Source organism: Trachurus japonicus, chromosome 6, assembly GCF_045865225.1.
Source record: "Trachurus japonicus isolate A0001 chromosome 6, Traja_1.0".
Classification (NCBI taxonomy): Eukaryota; Metazoa; Chordata; class Actinopteri; order Carangiformes; family Carangidae; genus Trachurus; species Trachurus japonicus.
The window spans coordinates 8,685,807-8,700,409 of NC_140912.1; positions in this window are offsets into that span (position 1 = coordinate 8,685,807).

Consider the following 14,603-nt stretch of genomic DNA (forward strand, 5'->3'; position numbering starts at 1 on the left):
CAGAGTGGGAGGGTGGAAAGCACTGAACGTGGGAGGGGTGGAGGAGGAAGAATGACACAGAAGTCCACTCCTCCAGCAGTGCGCAGACGCAGTGCACACACTCACACGCCATACTGGGATACACTATACAGTACCTCAGCTACTATATTAACTAGTGAAAAAGAAAAAGGGAGAAAACACAATGGTTGAGCGTGGACTGGCCTGCTTAAGGAGCCTTGAAATATGCAACACTTGTGAGAGCTGGCTGAATTATTAACCTTATCTCTGGCTGCAGCGGGGGCTCTTGTCGCTGCAACAGTCTTGGGAGCACGCTCTGAAAGAAGCACACACTCTCCGAGTCCATTAACTCTTTAGCATGCCACAGTGACTAGCGCGAATGCACAGAATAGACCTCGTTTTGCACACACACATACACACACACTCACACGTACTCATACACACAGGAAAAAAGATAAGCTTGCAGAGTGTTTATTTCAGTAACATGTGGCAAAGAACGTACGGCCAGGACCCTCCTCTTTGCCCCGGCTCTGTCACAAAGCAAACTGAATGCTGAAGCTGAACCCTTGCAGCTATTTTGGCACAAAGTCAAAAGGCTGATAAGCATTTTTGGGTGAGACTTCGCTGCTTTTCCTCGAGGAAAAACAGCTGCCACTCCGCCGCGTGAAACGCATTCAACAGTTCAGTGAAAATTTGGAGAAACCTCCTCAGAGATGCTGATTTGAACTTCTTCTTTTTTTTTAAACGTAGGAGGGATAAAAAAAAAATTAAAAAAGGAAGATTTTACACAAAGAGTAAGCAAGAGACAGAGAGAGGGAACTGGAGGGGGGCGGGAGGAGAGGGGGATCTAAACAGCATGGCTGTTTCCACCATCTTAGATTGTATTGATTATTCTTTGCTGTAACGTCTGTCTCTCTCACACACACGCTAGCTCTCTTTCTCTCCCTCCTGTCCCTCCCTCTCTCTTTCTGCCTCTGTTCTGCCACCTTCTGTACTCGGCGATCAGCATTTGGCTTTTTCCATTTGTGGCAGATTACTGTAACGCTATTGTACAACAACTTCCTGCCTCTTTTGGCTCTGGTTCTAAAAACTGCAAAGGCAGAGCTCGTGGCTTTAACTTTTTTTCCGCTCGGCCTTGAACTACAGGAGCTCTATAAGGAAATAAAAGGAGGAAGGGGATATGTAAAGTGTATCTGTTACTGAGGAACTATTTTGATTGCATTTCTGCTTTGTAAACTGCTGAGCATTAAAGAGGGCAAGAGGGGACTACATGCAGACACAATGAGAGGAAAAAAAAAGGTGGGGGTTCAACTTTTCTTACTTTTACTCTGTGAAAACTTTTCTGTTGGTTTTTTGGAGGGCAAACTGCATTATTAGTGCTCACACAGATTTGTCTAACATGGCTGCTACTGCTTCAGGCTGCACAGTTTGTGAGGGCTGCTTTCATAGCACGGCCACCACCCCGTTCCTCGCCGGCTCTCTTCTTCACTTCAGCAGCAAAGAGACTGCTCTCACCACAAAAAAACTATTCTCCCCTCTGTACCCCTCTCTTTGCTCGACAGGTTTCTAAAAAACACAGGTGGTTAAACACAGGCAGTGTGCAGAGAGGAAAAGGGGGGGTCGGGAGAGGGGGGGGGGGATTCTAACATTATTTATACAGAGTTAGTCTGGAAAAAGGCTGGACTGGAATCTATTTATTCTTTTTCCCTAAATGAGATACGAACTGGGTTCAGGTGTCTGCGTTGGTATGAGTTATAGAATCCTATTAGAAGGAGTGCAGCTGTACGTCACATCTCGCCATGCATTTTAACCAATTGAGAAACACATGACTTCATTATGGCTGTAATGTATAAAGCTGTCATGCGTATATGTGTACAGGAGACCTTATGTGGAAATAACTTGAATCAGAAGCGTAATATGTTACAAGTAGAAGCATGAAATGCAGCTGCTTTAGACACTCACACTTTGTGTGTTTGTGCGTAGTGTGCACACACTGCACTTTGCATGGCATAAAGTTCATTTGAGGATACAGTTTTGGTTTCGGGTCGCCTGCCAAGTTGTACCTCCGTGCCCCCGTATTGTTCCTCTGCTGCAAGACACGAATATTTATAACATTTTATTTTGAAATTGTATTTTTTTATTTTTACAACTAATGCAGAGTTTGTAAAAGCAACAAAATAAATTTCTTTCTAAAGACAAAAAGTTGTTTCTGCACCTTTTCAATCATTTACTTCTTTTAACAACTACTAATGTTATTTATTTGTGTGTTTATTCGATTTTTTAGGCTGAATTGTGAAATGTTTTGAGGGTTAACAGAAGTACGAAGTCTGCTCTTTGATTTACACACTTGATGGAATCATGCGGAGAAAAGCAACAGCTTTTCGTCTGGTGTGCGAGGCTGCAGCTGCATCTGTGTGATACAGAATCAGTCAATCAGGCCGATTGATAACACAATGTGAAACAAAATGGCAGACGCCGCCATGTCATGGATCCTGCCTGACATCATTTGCCTATTCAAGAAAAACGCAACTACTGTAATCTGCAAATCTTTTCAGTTGTTTTTTTGCAAAAAGGAATCACTGCCGAAATGTGTTTTGTACCTTCTTAAAATCATATTAAGAATATTACACAAAGGAACAAATATGTTTATAAAGGTTGAAAAGATATAAAATGAGCAGAAATATAAAATGATGACATGTGCATCCATACGGGAAAAAAAGTATGATTTACAGTATTATCCCAGAATTATATATGGAGATCAGAGCCTTGAATAAAGCGTCAGCCTCACACTGATAATGCACATGGCCTCATGTAGCATATGTGGTGCTAAGGTCTGCTGCAGCCACAAGACCATAATAAACACATATTTAAGGGCCTTATGTGACATTTGTCAGTCACGACCAGCACTGTATTAAGAGACAGTCCAGATATGACAGGGCTCATATTACTGCATTAATATGCTGTTTTTCTGTGTAACTTTCCTTCTGGGGCTGCAAGAAACAGTGAAGAGAGCTGTAGGAATATAACATTTCAGTGGCCAAGGGATTCGCAAAGATAAACAATATTTGCACTTAGTCATTTGCAAACATCAAGGGCGCATTAGGAGGCTGGGAGGGGTGGTGGATCTGTGCTTGGTCAGCAACCACCACTATATCAACATGCTAGACATGATATGTAGCATATAAAAACACATAGATATTCTAATGGACTTATTCAGGGGGATAAAAGCTAACCACAGAAGTATAACTGCACTACTTTATACTCTCCATGAGCAGGAGAGGGGTCTGTGAGGTGGTCTTGCTTAAGCCCCGCACGTGTCTAAACAACTTCTCTATTACACCCGAGACCTCTGAGGGCACTCCCCATCGAGCGGGGAACAAAGGCCATGACCCCTGGGTCAAAAGCGTTACACGGGAGGCCAAGCGGGCCCATTGAATTTTCCATTGCTGTTTGCTTTAAGAAGGTAAAGATTACTAACACATTAACTAATGCCGATTAGGAGGTTATCCCTCGTGGGACCGAGGTCCCAGGGCAGCACATCACGTCTTATTAACACAGCCTGACCTTTGACCCCAGCAGTCACCTCAGGCAGCCGACTGTGACCACCACTTTCTGCTCTCTGCTTGACACACACATGCATACACACACACACACACACACACAGATGGGGGGGTAAAGAATATCACAGAAAGGTGCAGCACAGCTTGAAAAAAAAAATGTTGTCTGGACAAACACAAATAAATGATAGAATAGTATCAGTGCTCAGTGTCTGCAGTGGAAACGCCCTCCTCGACCCCCGCCCCCCCCCCCCCTCCGTGTGAAAATGAAGGATGTTTGATTGTGCAGTGCATCATCTCTGCATCTGAAAATAACCAGAGCAACATTTCCAATAAGAACAGCTTCCTAATTAAACACAATTGATTCAAATAAGTCGTTTTCAAGGCCTCCGACTTTGAAGCACGTGGTCTATCGAAGTTCATAAAATGGGGGCATGTGCAATAAAGTTCACATCACAAAATGGTGGACACAGGACATGCGCAGTATTGATGTTCCAGATATATCATATGATGATGGTGATGATGATGATGATGATGTCCTGGATGGTCATATGATGAAAGGCAAGAAAGGGGTAATTTCTTCACAAACATTTCTTCTGCATCAGCTGAGAGGTAAAAGTTAAATGTTGTGTCCAAAAACAGCAGGACAATCATATCTCATAATGAAGCATATTGCATGCTCACCATTACTTAAATTATTTGCTGGTGCTCAGACCTCCTGTAATATAATTTTATATCAATATTAATTCAACGGAAAACATATGAATATCAGGACTGGTGAATTTTCTTTGTAGTGATAAAAAGTCATGTTCAAGTTTCCACACGCAAAGTCAAATCTTTTCCACTGTTCAACTTCATGTAAAACTTGTCAATATTATAATTGAGCACTTGTTTGAAAATCGTCTAACTGAATACATTCAATTATTTTACAAAATGAATACATTAAGCTTAATTTTATTAAATATATATTCATTTTGAATTTTCTGTTGGTTTTAAACCTAATTAGGATAATGAAATGCTGCCTGTTTATTGTGTTCTGACTAAGTGCTGCGTTTATATATAATAAAAAAGAAGGAATAAAAGACAGTACTAATTAACAACTTATGAGTGTTCAATGGTCAAATATAGAAGCAAAAATGTGTAATATTTGAGTTTAATTAGTTTCTGTAAAATGCAAAGCACATTTTTTTTTCTTTATGTTATTTTTTATTGTGAAGTGTAAGAAGGAATTTATTATTAAAAAACAAAAATGTCAAGGACACCGAGTGTGTTTGATACAGAGTTTGAGTCTGGCCAATATTTAATAGGTATGCATTATAAACCTAATTATTACTAATTATTAATTCAGCACATACACAACTCATACAGAAACATTTTAGACTGATAAAACACATGTTGTACTGGAGAAACTGGGTTTTATTGACTTTCTAAAGTTTGATGTTGTATAATTACAGAATAAATCATCCACAGGACACTATAGATGTGTTCAAATTTTAATAGATACACCTATGACTACAATTAATACAGTTTAACAGGGTGGTCATAAATCAATTAACTTAAAGCAATACTTTTTTTATATATATATCTGACAATATTATTAGATATTTTATGCTGGCATATTTTGGCAAAATGGTACATTTGAATATAATATTTGAAAATCACTTCATTGCTTGTAAACGCACAAGTTATTAAATTAGTTTAGTGCATTTTTATTCCAAGTTAGTTTGATTGACTTTGACCTAAATGTTTTACAGTGTGTCCTGCTGTACTTTTCTAAAATCAAAGCACAAAACAGAGCATTGATTTCAGCATGTGCCGAACAACGATCAGCTACCTTCCGGTGCGATATATTGATGTTTAACATCATAAATCAAATAAAATCTAAAATCAGATGAAATCTGGAGTCATGGTATGACCTGCGTTTGGAATAATTTTTAAGGCATAAACTACAGAAACTACATTTATAGAAATGTCTGCTGGATCGATTCATTTGTCAAACGAAAATAAGAATCCAGACTTTTATTGAAGTAATGAACTCACCTTGTTGTTTCTCTCTCAGGATTCTGACAGAGGCAGAAGAAGAAAAGAGACACAGAGGGAAAAAGAGTGAACCAGAGCTTCTCCTGGGAGCATGCTGGAAATTATGGACCTATTCGATATCAGACCTCAGAGTGGACAACCTATCCAAAGAGGGACGCGCCCTAACTGTAACTAACAACTACTTCTGGCAGCCCTTCCACAGCCAAACATATTGTCCTGGGTCAGGGCAGCTTTTGTATGGCAGCATCAAACTAGGGCAGCTGAGGAGAGAAATCCACATCAAACTACAGGGTCAGTGATGGAATAAAAACTATGCATTAGAAGTAAATGAATGTATTTTTTAATTTATATATTTCACATATAGACTGAGTTCTTTGATCTTTTTCATTTTGCTCCTCATGTTAGGGTGATAACACTGAGACAACCTGGTTTAAATTTGGAAGATCTGGATTTTATATTTGGTATTATAGCAGAGGGAAGCACAAATTGGTAGTTATTATATGAAAATATATGGAATGAGATGAATTATGACGCAGTGTCGCTTAATGTTAAAAAAAATATACATGTTCTGTAATAATTAAACAACTCCTTTTCATAATGTCACTCTTTATTCACTATATTTCTCAATTTACTGCTATTTCAATGTGATAAAAAAAACATTGGTGCTAACTAAACCATAATGTGAATTGAAGTTACCTAAGGCTCTAAGAACCTAAGGAAAAATACTCTAAAGTCTGTGACGCATTATAATAATAATAAAAAAAAAGAAAATAATAAAAAAAGAAATTTCTCATTTTCTGTCCACTTGACAGGCCGATGCTGGGCTTGTACATACCTGAGCTCTCCCTTCGCAGTCCTCCCCTGAGGACTGCTAATACCTACTTTAAACAGCCATGGCCATTTTGTTTTATTCTCCCTCTACATGGAGCCAGGAGTGCACAGGCCTGGCATTTTAGGGGCCACGTCAAAACGCCCGTACCTGCGCTGCAGGGCTGCGTGGAGTCCAGCAGTCGAGCCATACGCACTCAGCAGTTCACTGCCTCAACAAACACTTTATGTGTGTGTGTGTCGTTTTGTTATCTCACACACTCTCTCTCCTTTTCGAGCGTCCTTGCTCTACTGAGAACAGCAAAACATGCACCTAATACACTTTATCCATTTCATAAACATGCTCTCCTGGTGCCTTCGCCAGCACAGAGCCACTGAGCCTCCAGCCCCTTGAATCACTTCACAACACTTGCTCTTTTCTGACTGCCACATTAAAGTCAGCTCAGTCACAAAACAGCTTTGATCGAGGACAACAAGTGAGGTGGGAAATATTGGAGATACTCATCCAAATTCCCAGTTCAGCCACGGCATTTAATGAGCTTGATAATTGCTGCTAACTTTTTGCACGGTTGAAAAAAAAAAGAAGTGGCATCCTTTAAAAAGGAGGGAAACAGCACTGATATTGATTTGAAAGTGACGAGGATAAAACACTGATTAGGTAAAGTCCACTCGGGCTGACGGACTGTAATTGATGTGCTTAATGTTATTAACACAAGGAGAACAGCAGCACTTCACAGGACAGCTGCATAAACACAGATTTTATTACTCCGTGGGCTATTTCTGCACATTTAGTGGCTCTTTTGATTCCTCTAAAATATTATTTTCAAGAGGAGCAAATTAATGTGTTTAAGAAGTGTTTCAAATATCAAGGAAACAGAGCTGGTGTACGTGTCTAAAATATACATTATGCAGTTTTACAAATTATATTTTATTTATCAGTTAAAACTCATATTTTACTTATTTTGCTGTCCATATTATTTAGAGCTTCGAAAAGCACATTATAGATAAGCCTTCATGTAAAGCCCATACTGTGCTTTACATAGACACAGCTTCCTGCATTTGGCGATAATAACTAGCCACTTCCTTTGCATGAACACATGACTTCATACAGATACAGTGACTTGCTCTGTAACTCTGCATCATGTTTGCATCCACAACCACAGGGCACTGAGGAGCTTGGTGATCTGAGGACATGCACAACATCAACCTGATCCTTTGGTGTACACAGGTGTTCTTTACTGTATTCCTGTGTGTTTACAGCTGGTGGGCTGGTGTGTTTGATATCGAGGAGCTGGGCTCTCTGCTCCTGCAGGGTATACAGTATGAGATATACAGGGCTACATTTTTCTCTATACACCACACAGCAATATGCAATTACTGTTATTTTGAGTTACAATTTTTTTTTACTTCTTTACAAAGCTGCTTGGGCTGCAGTTCATACATGCATTATTATTAATATTGCTATTATCAGCACTGTAATCATTATTTCTATACCTCTGTGGGAGCACACAGACCAGTTTGTCATGATTATAGCTACAAACACAATATAGTATGCGGGGTAAATGAGACACTTTATTGGTGCTGAATTCTTACAGTCATATTTCTAATTCAGGTCCCTGTGCTTCCATTCCATGCACTACCTACTACTAGTAATACTGCACTGACCACATGGTGTGCAATATTCCCCGGTCCGCCCATCATCATCAGGCTAAAGGTGTGGACAGCGTATGGGAAGCTGCGATATGATGGCCTCTGACCTCTCACACCAGCTCAGGGAGGCAGAGGGTCACACAGAGGACATGGCAGTGGAGGGAGAAGTCAATCTTATCCTTCCGTTCCGCCACAGGCCTGTGTGCAGCGACAGCAAGATGAGCTAGAGGGCTTTCCAAAATCCACACTCGTTTGGCTGGGAGCAAGGCATCAGGGCCGTGTGTGTTTCAAAGGAAACGCTGAGGAAAGCGTTTTTGTGGCAGCACCCATGCACTTGACAGTGTGTATTAGCCTGCCTCTGTGTCTTTGCTCCGTCCCCACCCTGACTCGATATCCCTCAACACCAATATCTGTCATCTTTAGTAGCCAAAATGGCATGTGGCCCATTTGTCTCGCAACAGTGGAGAATTCTACCCCGTCTCATCTTGATATGGTTCTAACATGTACGGACAATTTTTTGTCATTATCTCCACACATTACAAATACCTCTGGCTCTGCTAAACAGCACAGGGCACAGGGGTTAAAAGGCATGAGGCACTGAAACGGGAGAGAGAAAGAGAGAGGAAAGCATCAGCTCTCGGACTGCTGTCAACTGAGCCTGTGCCTCTGTAATGTGGACAGCGGGTGGGTGTGTGTGTGTGTGTGTGTGTATGTGTGTGTGGAGGGGTGTGGGGATAGACCTGGCACAAAACCAATCACTAATGCCCCTTAAATGTCAGAGACTGCAGAAAGGAAGGGAGACAGCAAAAATGAGAGCACATTCATATTTCAGGATAGCAGATGCTATAATGTGTTGATGCCTCACAGTGAGTGCACACAAGGACACCAGGAGAGTGAAAAAGAGAAGGCAGACATGAAAAAGGGGAAATGAAAAAGGGAGAAAAAAGGAGTCTGCAGCAGGGATGGAGGCAGCTCCATCTGATGGTTGTCTCTATTCGACAAAGTTCAGACTGGTTCTGTCTCTCTCTCTCTCTCTCTCTCTCTCTGTCTCTCTTTCTCTCTCACTATACTCGTTCTCGCTCCACAGACGAAAATCTGGTGTGGTGGGGGTCGGGGGGGACGGGGGGTTGAGTCTGGTGTTGGGGGTGGGGTTGGATTGCTGGAGAGAGTGATCTTTTTTTCCAGTGGGGTGAAAGGCGGACGGTCATGTGTGCAGAGCTCATGACAAAAGGCCCTTTTATGTGCAGCGTATGCAGATAGAGGAGGCTCCTTTGTGCACAGATGGAGATCCCATGCCTGGGTCTGCCTGCGGCGGAGAGGGAAGGGAGGGAGGAGAGGAGAGAAGAGTGTTGGTGAGGGGAGGGGAGGGGAGGGGTGTCTCTGGCACTGAGTGCCATCACTGTGTCTGGTGGGGGGAGGGGGCACGGAAAAGGAAAACCAAGCCGTCCTGGTTCTGCCAGGTTCATACATAGGGAGGAGGGGCCACGAGGTTTGCTAAGAGGATATGGAGACTGGTGACCCCCATAGTGAAATCACAAGTACAGCCCCATCTACTGTCTAACAAGTGGATGAGGGTCAAATATTAATTGCAAACAATCTCCGTTGTTTGTTTTAACCAGCTTGGGAAAACGTGAACCCGTGCCAAAAAGTTTGGACAACGACACGAAAGCATGAAAAACTTACCTGATGTTAACTAAGGATTATTGGGTTAGAAAGGCTTAACCTACTTTTTTTAATGCCAACCATCTCAAGCCCCTAACAGGTTCAGCAATCAAGCATATAATAAACACATCACTAAAATGGTGCCGACTGATCATATGAAAATATGACAGAAATGACATCAACATATTCCCTCATAGAAACCTCAGCCACCGTCTGCTTCATTATAATCTTGATGCTGCTGCTTTGACCCTTGTACTGTTTCTGTTTTGCCTGTAATCTATCCCCTAATCTATCTGTAGATAAGAGTGTCGGCTAAATGCTGAAAGTGTCCACTCTATCCCGGTGCCACCTCTCTCCCCTGCGAGATGAGGTGACTCCCACTGACATCCCGTCTGCTGAGAAGACGTCACATCCTCTGAGCAGCCTCCTCCCACCGACCAGGACATCTCCACTCTCCAGCCAGACAGACAGATTCCTATCCTGCCAGAGCACCAAGTCATATGGCCCTTTTCACCAGTGGACAGATGGACAACACCCCCCCCCCCCCCCCTCGTACTGATAGTCGTGTTAACTCCACATAAATCTGAAGCTGCTGAAACTTGCACTGAGCTGAGAGTTGTTCACATTCAAATGCAGGAAAGTGGAAGACATTAGTCCAGAGTTTGCTCACAGAGAGCTGCACTAATTAGCATGCTTGATAGGTAGCTAATCAAGTAATGATAGCTGGTGACCTTCATCAAATCATAGTATTATAGGATGATTAAAGTAAAGAGAGAATTTCCTGAAAATGTTAATTCAATATCCACTCTTTATATTTTTAACTTAATATCAATTACATCTTTTCAAAGACGCCAACAGTCATATTTAAATAGAAATTTTAGGCTCCAAGTGTGTCAGAAATTTTGAATTCTGATCTGTGAGGCAGTCTAGTCTACTGTATGCCTGTTTGGACTTTGCCAATATTCTATTTAACTAACTTAATGAACAGTAAATATTCAAATTTGTTGCTAATACTGGTCTTTATGATCTTTATTACACCAATTAGCCTGTAAGCATATTAAAAACAAAAGGTCATATTTATCTACAGTATTTTATCAAATTAGTCCGTCTGATGGAAAAAGATTCCTATTAACTGTATTTTCTCTATGCAGTGTGCAGTCTCTTCTTCTTTTTTAAGCCACATTATCAAAACCATAACAGTCAAACAAGTAAAGGATCTCACTGTGTGCTAATGTAGCCTGCCTAGCAGGATTCAACACATGGCAGAAAGCTCAGATAATTTAATCCATTTGGTAAATAAAGTCATAAAGACATTTTCTTAGGACAACAGTGTTAAAAAAACAAATGACTATTAGTCTAAGAGTTTTTTTTGTGAGAATCCCACGTTTCTGTTATGCTTTTTTTTTTTTAAATTTGCGCAACACATTAGCAACAATAGCACGACACTAGTATTAGGGGTTAGCCCCTCATTGCTATGAGTTGGTTTAAAAGTCTTTCTGCCCCATTGTTGTCAAACATCTGTAAATGCATCAATGGAAACTTAATTAACATTAGATCATAATATGTGTCACATTATTTTCATTTATTATATTATTTTGTTCCGTTTTTTTTCATACAGGCTATGATTGTGAATTAATTGAGAGTGAAATTTCTAGACAAGGACACAAAATGGTTATGATTAACTCGGAGTAGTGAGTCTGACTCTCTTACACTTTATTGCTCTCTGAAATGCCTGCAATTCAAGTTCAAAAGCACTTTATTGGCACAAAAACAACACCAAGATCATTATGTAGTAATGTGTTTTACATTGCAGTATTTGTGTGTGAGTTAGCGCCTACTCACTGTCCTTCAAGTTATGGGTCTAACATTAGCCTATTGGCCAGTAAGATATATGTCCTTCTGGAGTGCAGGAATATTTGTTCATTTCAAAATGCCATTTACATTCACATTTTGGGAGGAAATACTTCTCTGTCTTAAACTAACCTGTTCAACAATGTTCTATTGTCTTCCGGTTACCATGATTTTTAAAATGTATTTATATATTTTTTTGTTAATCGTCTCTGTTCAATGGCCAATTCGTGGTCACTGAGCCTCTGTACACAGTCAGATTCTGCCTCTGACAGTAGGTAGGCTATCTGACAGTTAGAGTTATTCTGTTTTATCACTATCTCTCTTTAGGGGACAGTGACCGGGGGCCTTTAATTTCCTTCTGTCCAGTGTTTCGAATAATGTCTTTAAACTGTGTTATAACTTAGTGTACAGTGGTTGGTGTTTGGAAAGCAGTGTTGCTGCGGTGACCCTGGTCTGAGTGTGTTTGAGAGGGGGCAGTCTCAGCACCAACTGGTATAGAGGACTCCTTTCTGGGCTCAACTCTTGGGTTTGAAGTGCTTTGGAATGGAGGGTGTCTGGGAGGTTGGATTTAAGGCACTTAAAAATGTGAGTGGTCCTTTTTGAATGTTAACTGTCAGTGGGTATCTGCCTGGTTCTGCTTGATTGGAAATCATTGGTGTTTGTACATGGAAATGTATCTGCAGAATCCTCTATGTAAAAGTGAAAACACAGTAGGCTACAGGCACAAAAAGATAAACTCACAGACACACACACACACAGGCAAGCAAACCTGATGGCAAGCCCAACAAGGTAGGCTTAGGATAATTAAAGTGATTAGGTGTTTTTGTCTGAGCACTGTCTTGGTTTGCTGGCTCTGGCCTAACCCATGCCCGGCCCGCCTGCAGTCTGCCTGCCAGGAGGCCAGGAATGAAAGGCTGGCACTTACCCCTCTCTCCTCTATCTGATCCCCTGTTGCTACCCTAGATGCCAGCAAAGATATTTCTGCCCCTAGTCAACAGACAGAGAAGAAGGATAGAGATGTGGAGGCATGCTTGTCTGAGATAGAAAGAAAGGCATTAGATTCTAATTGAATTCACTATTGGACAAACTACACGTCTACAATTCAAATGCATCCTTTTGTGGGAAATCAGTGCTTTAAAAATAATTCAGTGAACTATGCTCTCCATTTAGTTTTCAGTTATCATTATTGTTATTATTCCTCACAAAAGGCAGAGATATAGAGATTGAAAGTGGTTAGAGACAACACATCAGCAAAAATGAGGAAAAATAGAGACGAATACTGAGTGACAGAGACAAAGACAACGAGATGATGAAGATGACGATGAAGAGGAGAACTCTTTCGATATCTGCCTGTCTCAATTGACCTGTAAAATCTTCGAGACTGGAACAAATGCAAATAGCGCTGACTTGCTCGCACCAAAAAATCCTGAAGGCTTTTCAAGTGAGCTCACTCTCACAATGGTGGGGTGCTCAGAGCAGGGTGAATATACGGTCTGGGCTCTGAATGGCACAATGTGTGTGAGAGCCAAACAGGGAGCTGTGAAGTGAAGGCTCAGGACCCTCCAGGCTGCCTGCCTCTGTGCTGAGCTGAGCTGAGCTGAGCTTCGGCTGTTTCACAGTGCAAAGCTGACCACCACCTCTAACAGTGATCTGATCGCCGCCATCAGGCTCACGCTGCACTGACATGCTGCAGGGCTGTGCTCAATATCAAAATGAAAATGAAATTCAAATTGGAAATTTAAATCAGAAATAAATAATACCCATTATTTTTACGTCAAAAAACGGATGTGGACCTGGCCACAAGCAAACCTCACAACCCAACTAAAATATGAAAACTATAAGAATTTAGTGTGTATTTTTCTATGCAGAGTCACCCATGAGGTAAAAGGTTTTAATTCTTGCAACAGTGGATGTCAAACGCCCTTGAGCAAGACGGTGACTCTTACTTTGCTCACAAACCTCTTGATATACTAAATGAAAAGAGTAAATTCTAAAGCACCTTGTCACATATATAATTTAAGAAATATGGCATTGATTGTAAAAACACACTGTCACCAATGGATTATTAAAGTTTTCAGTCATTTTGTGTGAGTGTGTGTGTGTGTGTGTGTGTGTGTGTGTGTGTGTGTGTGTGTGTGAGTGCAGGTTTAATCAAATAACTTGAAAATAAGCAAAGTACTGATTTGGACACTTTCATAGCATTAATGTTAATTATCAGCCAAGTTACACAACTTCAGAGATCATCAGAGCTACATCTCTGGAATGAGAACTTCCAAAAACAGAAAAATTGGGATTAGTATTTGTTGACAAATGCAGCTGATCAAACACAGCAAAGTTCTCTTCCCTTGTTTCTCCTTGGTTAGTTACAACTTAAAAGCTACCGCATATTTACAGAATAAAGGAAAACTCTGAAATTGCCGCAGCAAAAGTGAGACGTTTAATCAAATCACACCATGTCGACTTGTTAGAAACCAAATCTAACCATAAATTGAATGTAGTTCTGAAAACAAATTGATTAAGGGTGTGATCTGGTGATCTACAGCCCCAGTCCCCGTCCATGACTGAGGAATGTTTTGGTGATATCTCTTTAAGAGAAGGCTGAGCCTACAGCTGTGAGAGCTCTCTGCTTTGTTGCTACTCTTATTTCTACTTTCGAACTTCATTTTCAGCCCTTGCAAGATCTTCAGAGCCGTTCTCTGGACGTTGGCAGGCACTTTCGCCAGCAGCCAAACTTCCCAACATGCCTTGTGGTGGGGCTGGCTTTGTTCACTAGAGTTAACTGTGAAGTTGCTCGGCTCGGCATGAGATACAGAGGCTCCTTCCCCCTCAATCACGGCAGGTTTACACCACATGCATAATATACGGCAGAATGAAGTTTTCACATGTACACTGTATTTATAGCTCTTCATTTCACAGTTTCATTACAACAATATTGAAATTTTTTTTTGCAGAGTGCCCTAAAGCTTTTGATGCATGGCTGTAATCGAAAAGCTGTGGTTAAAGTGGTTATAACTGACT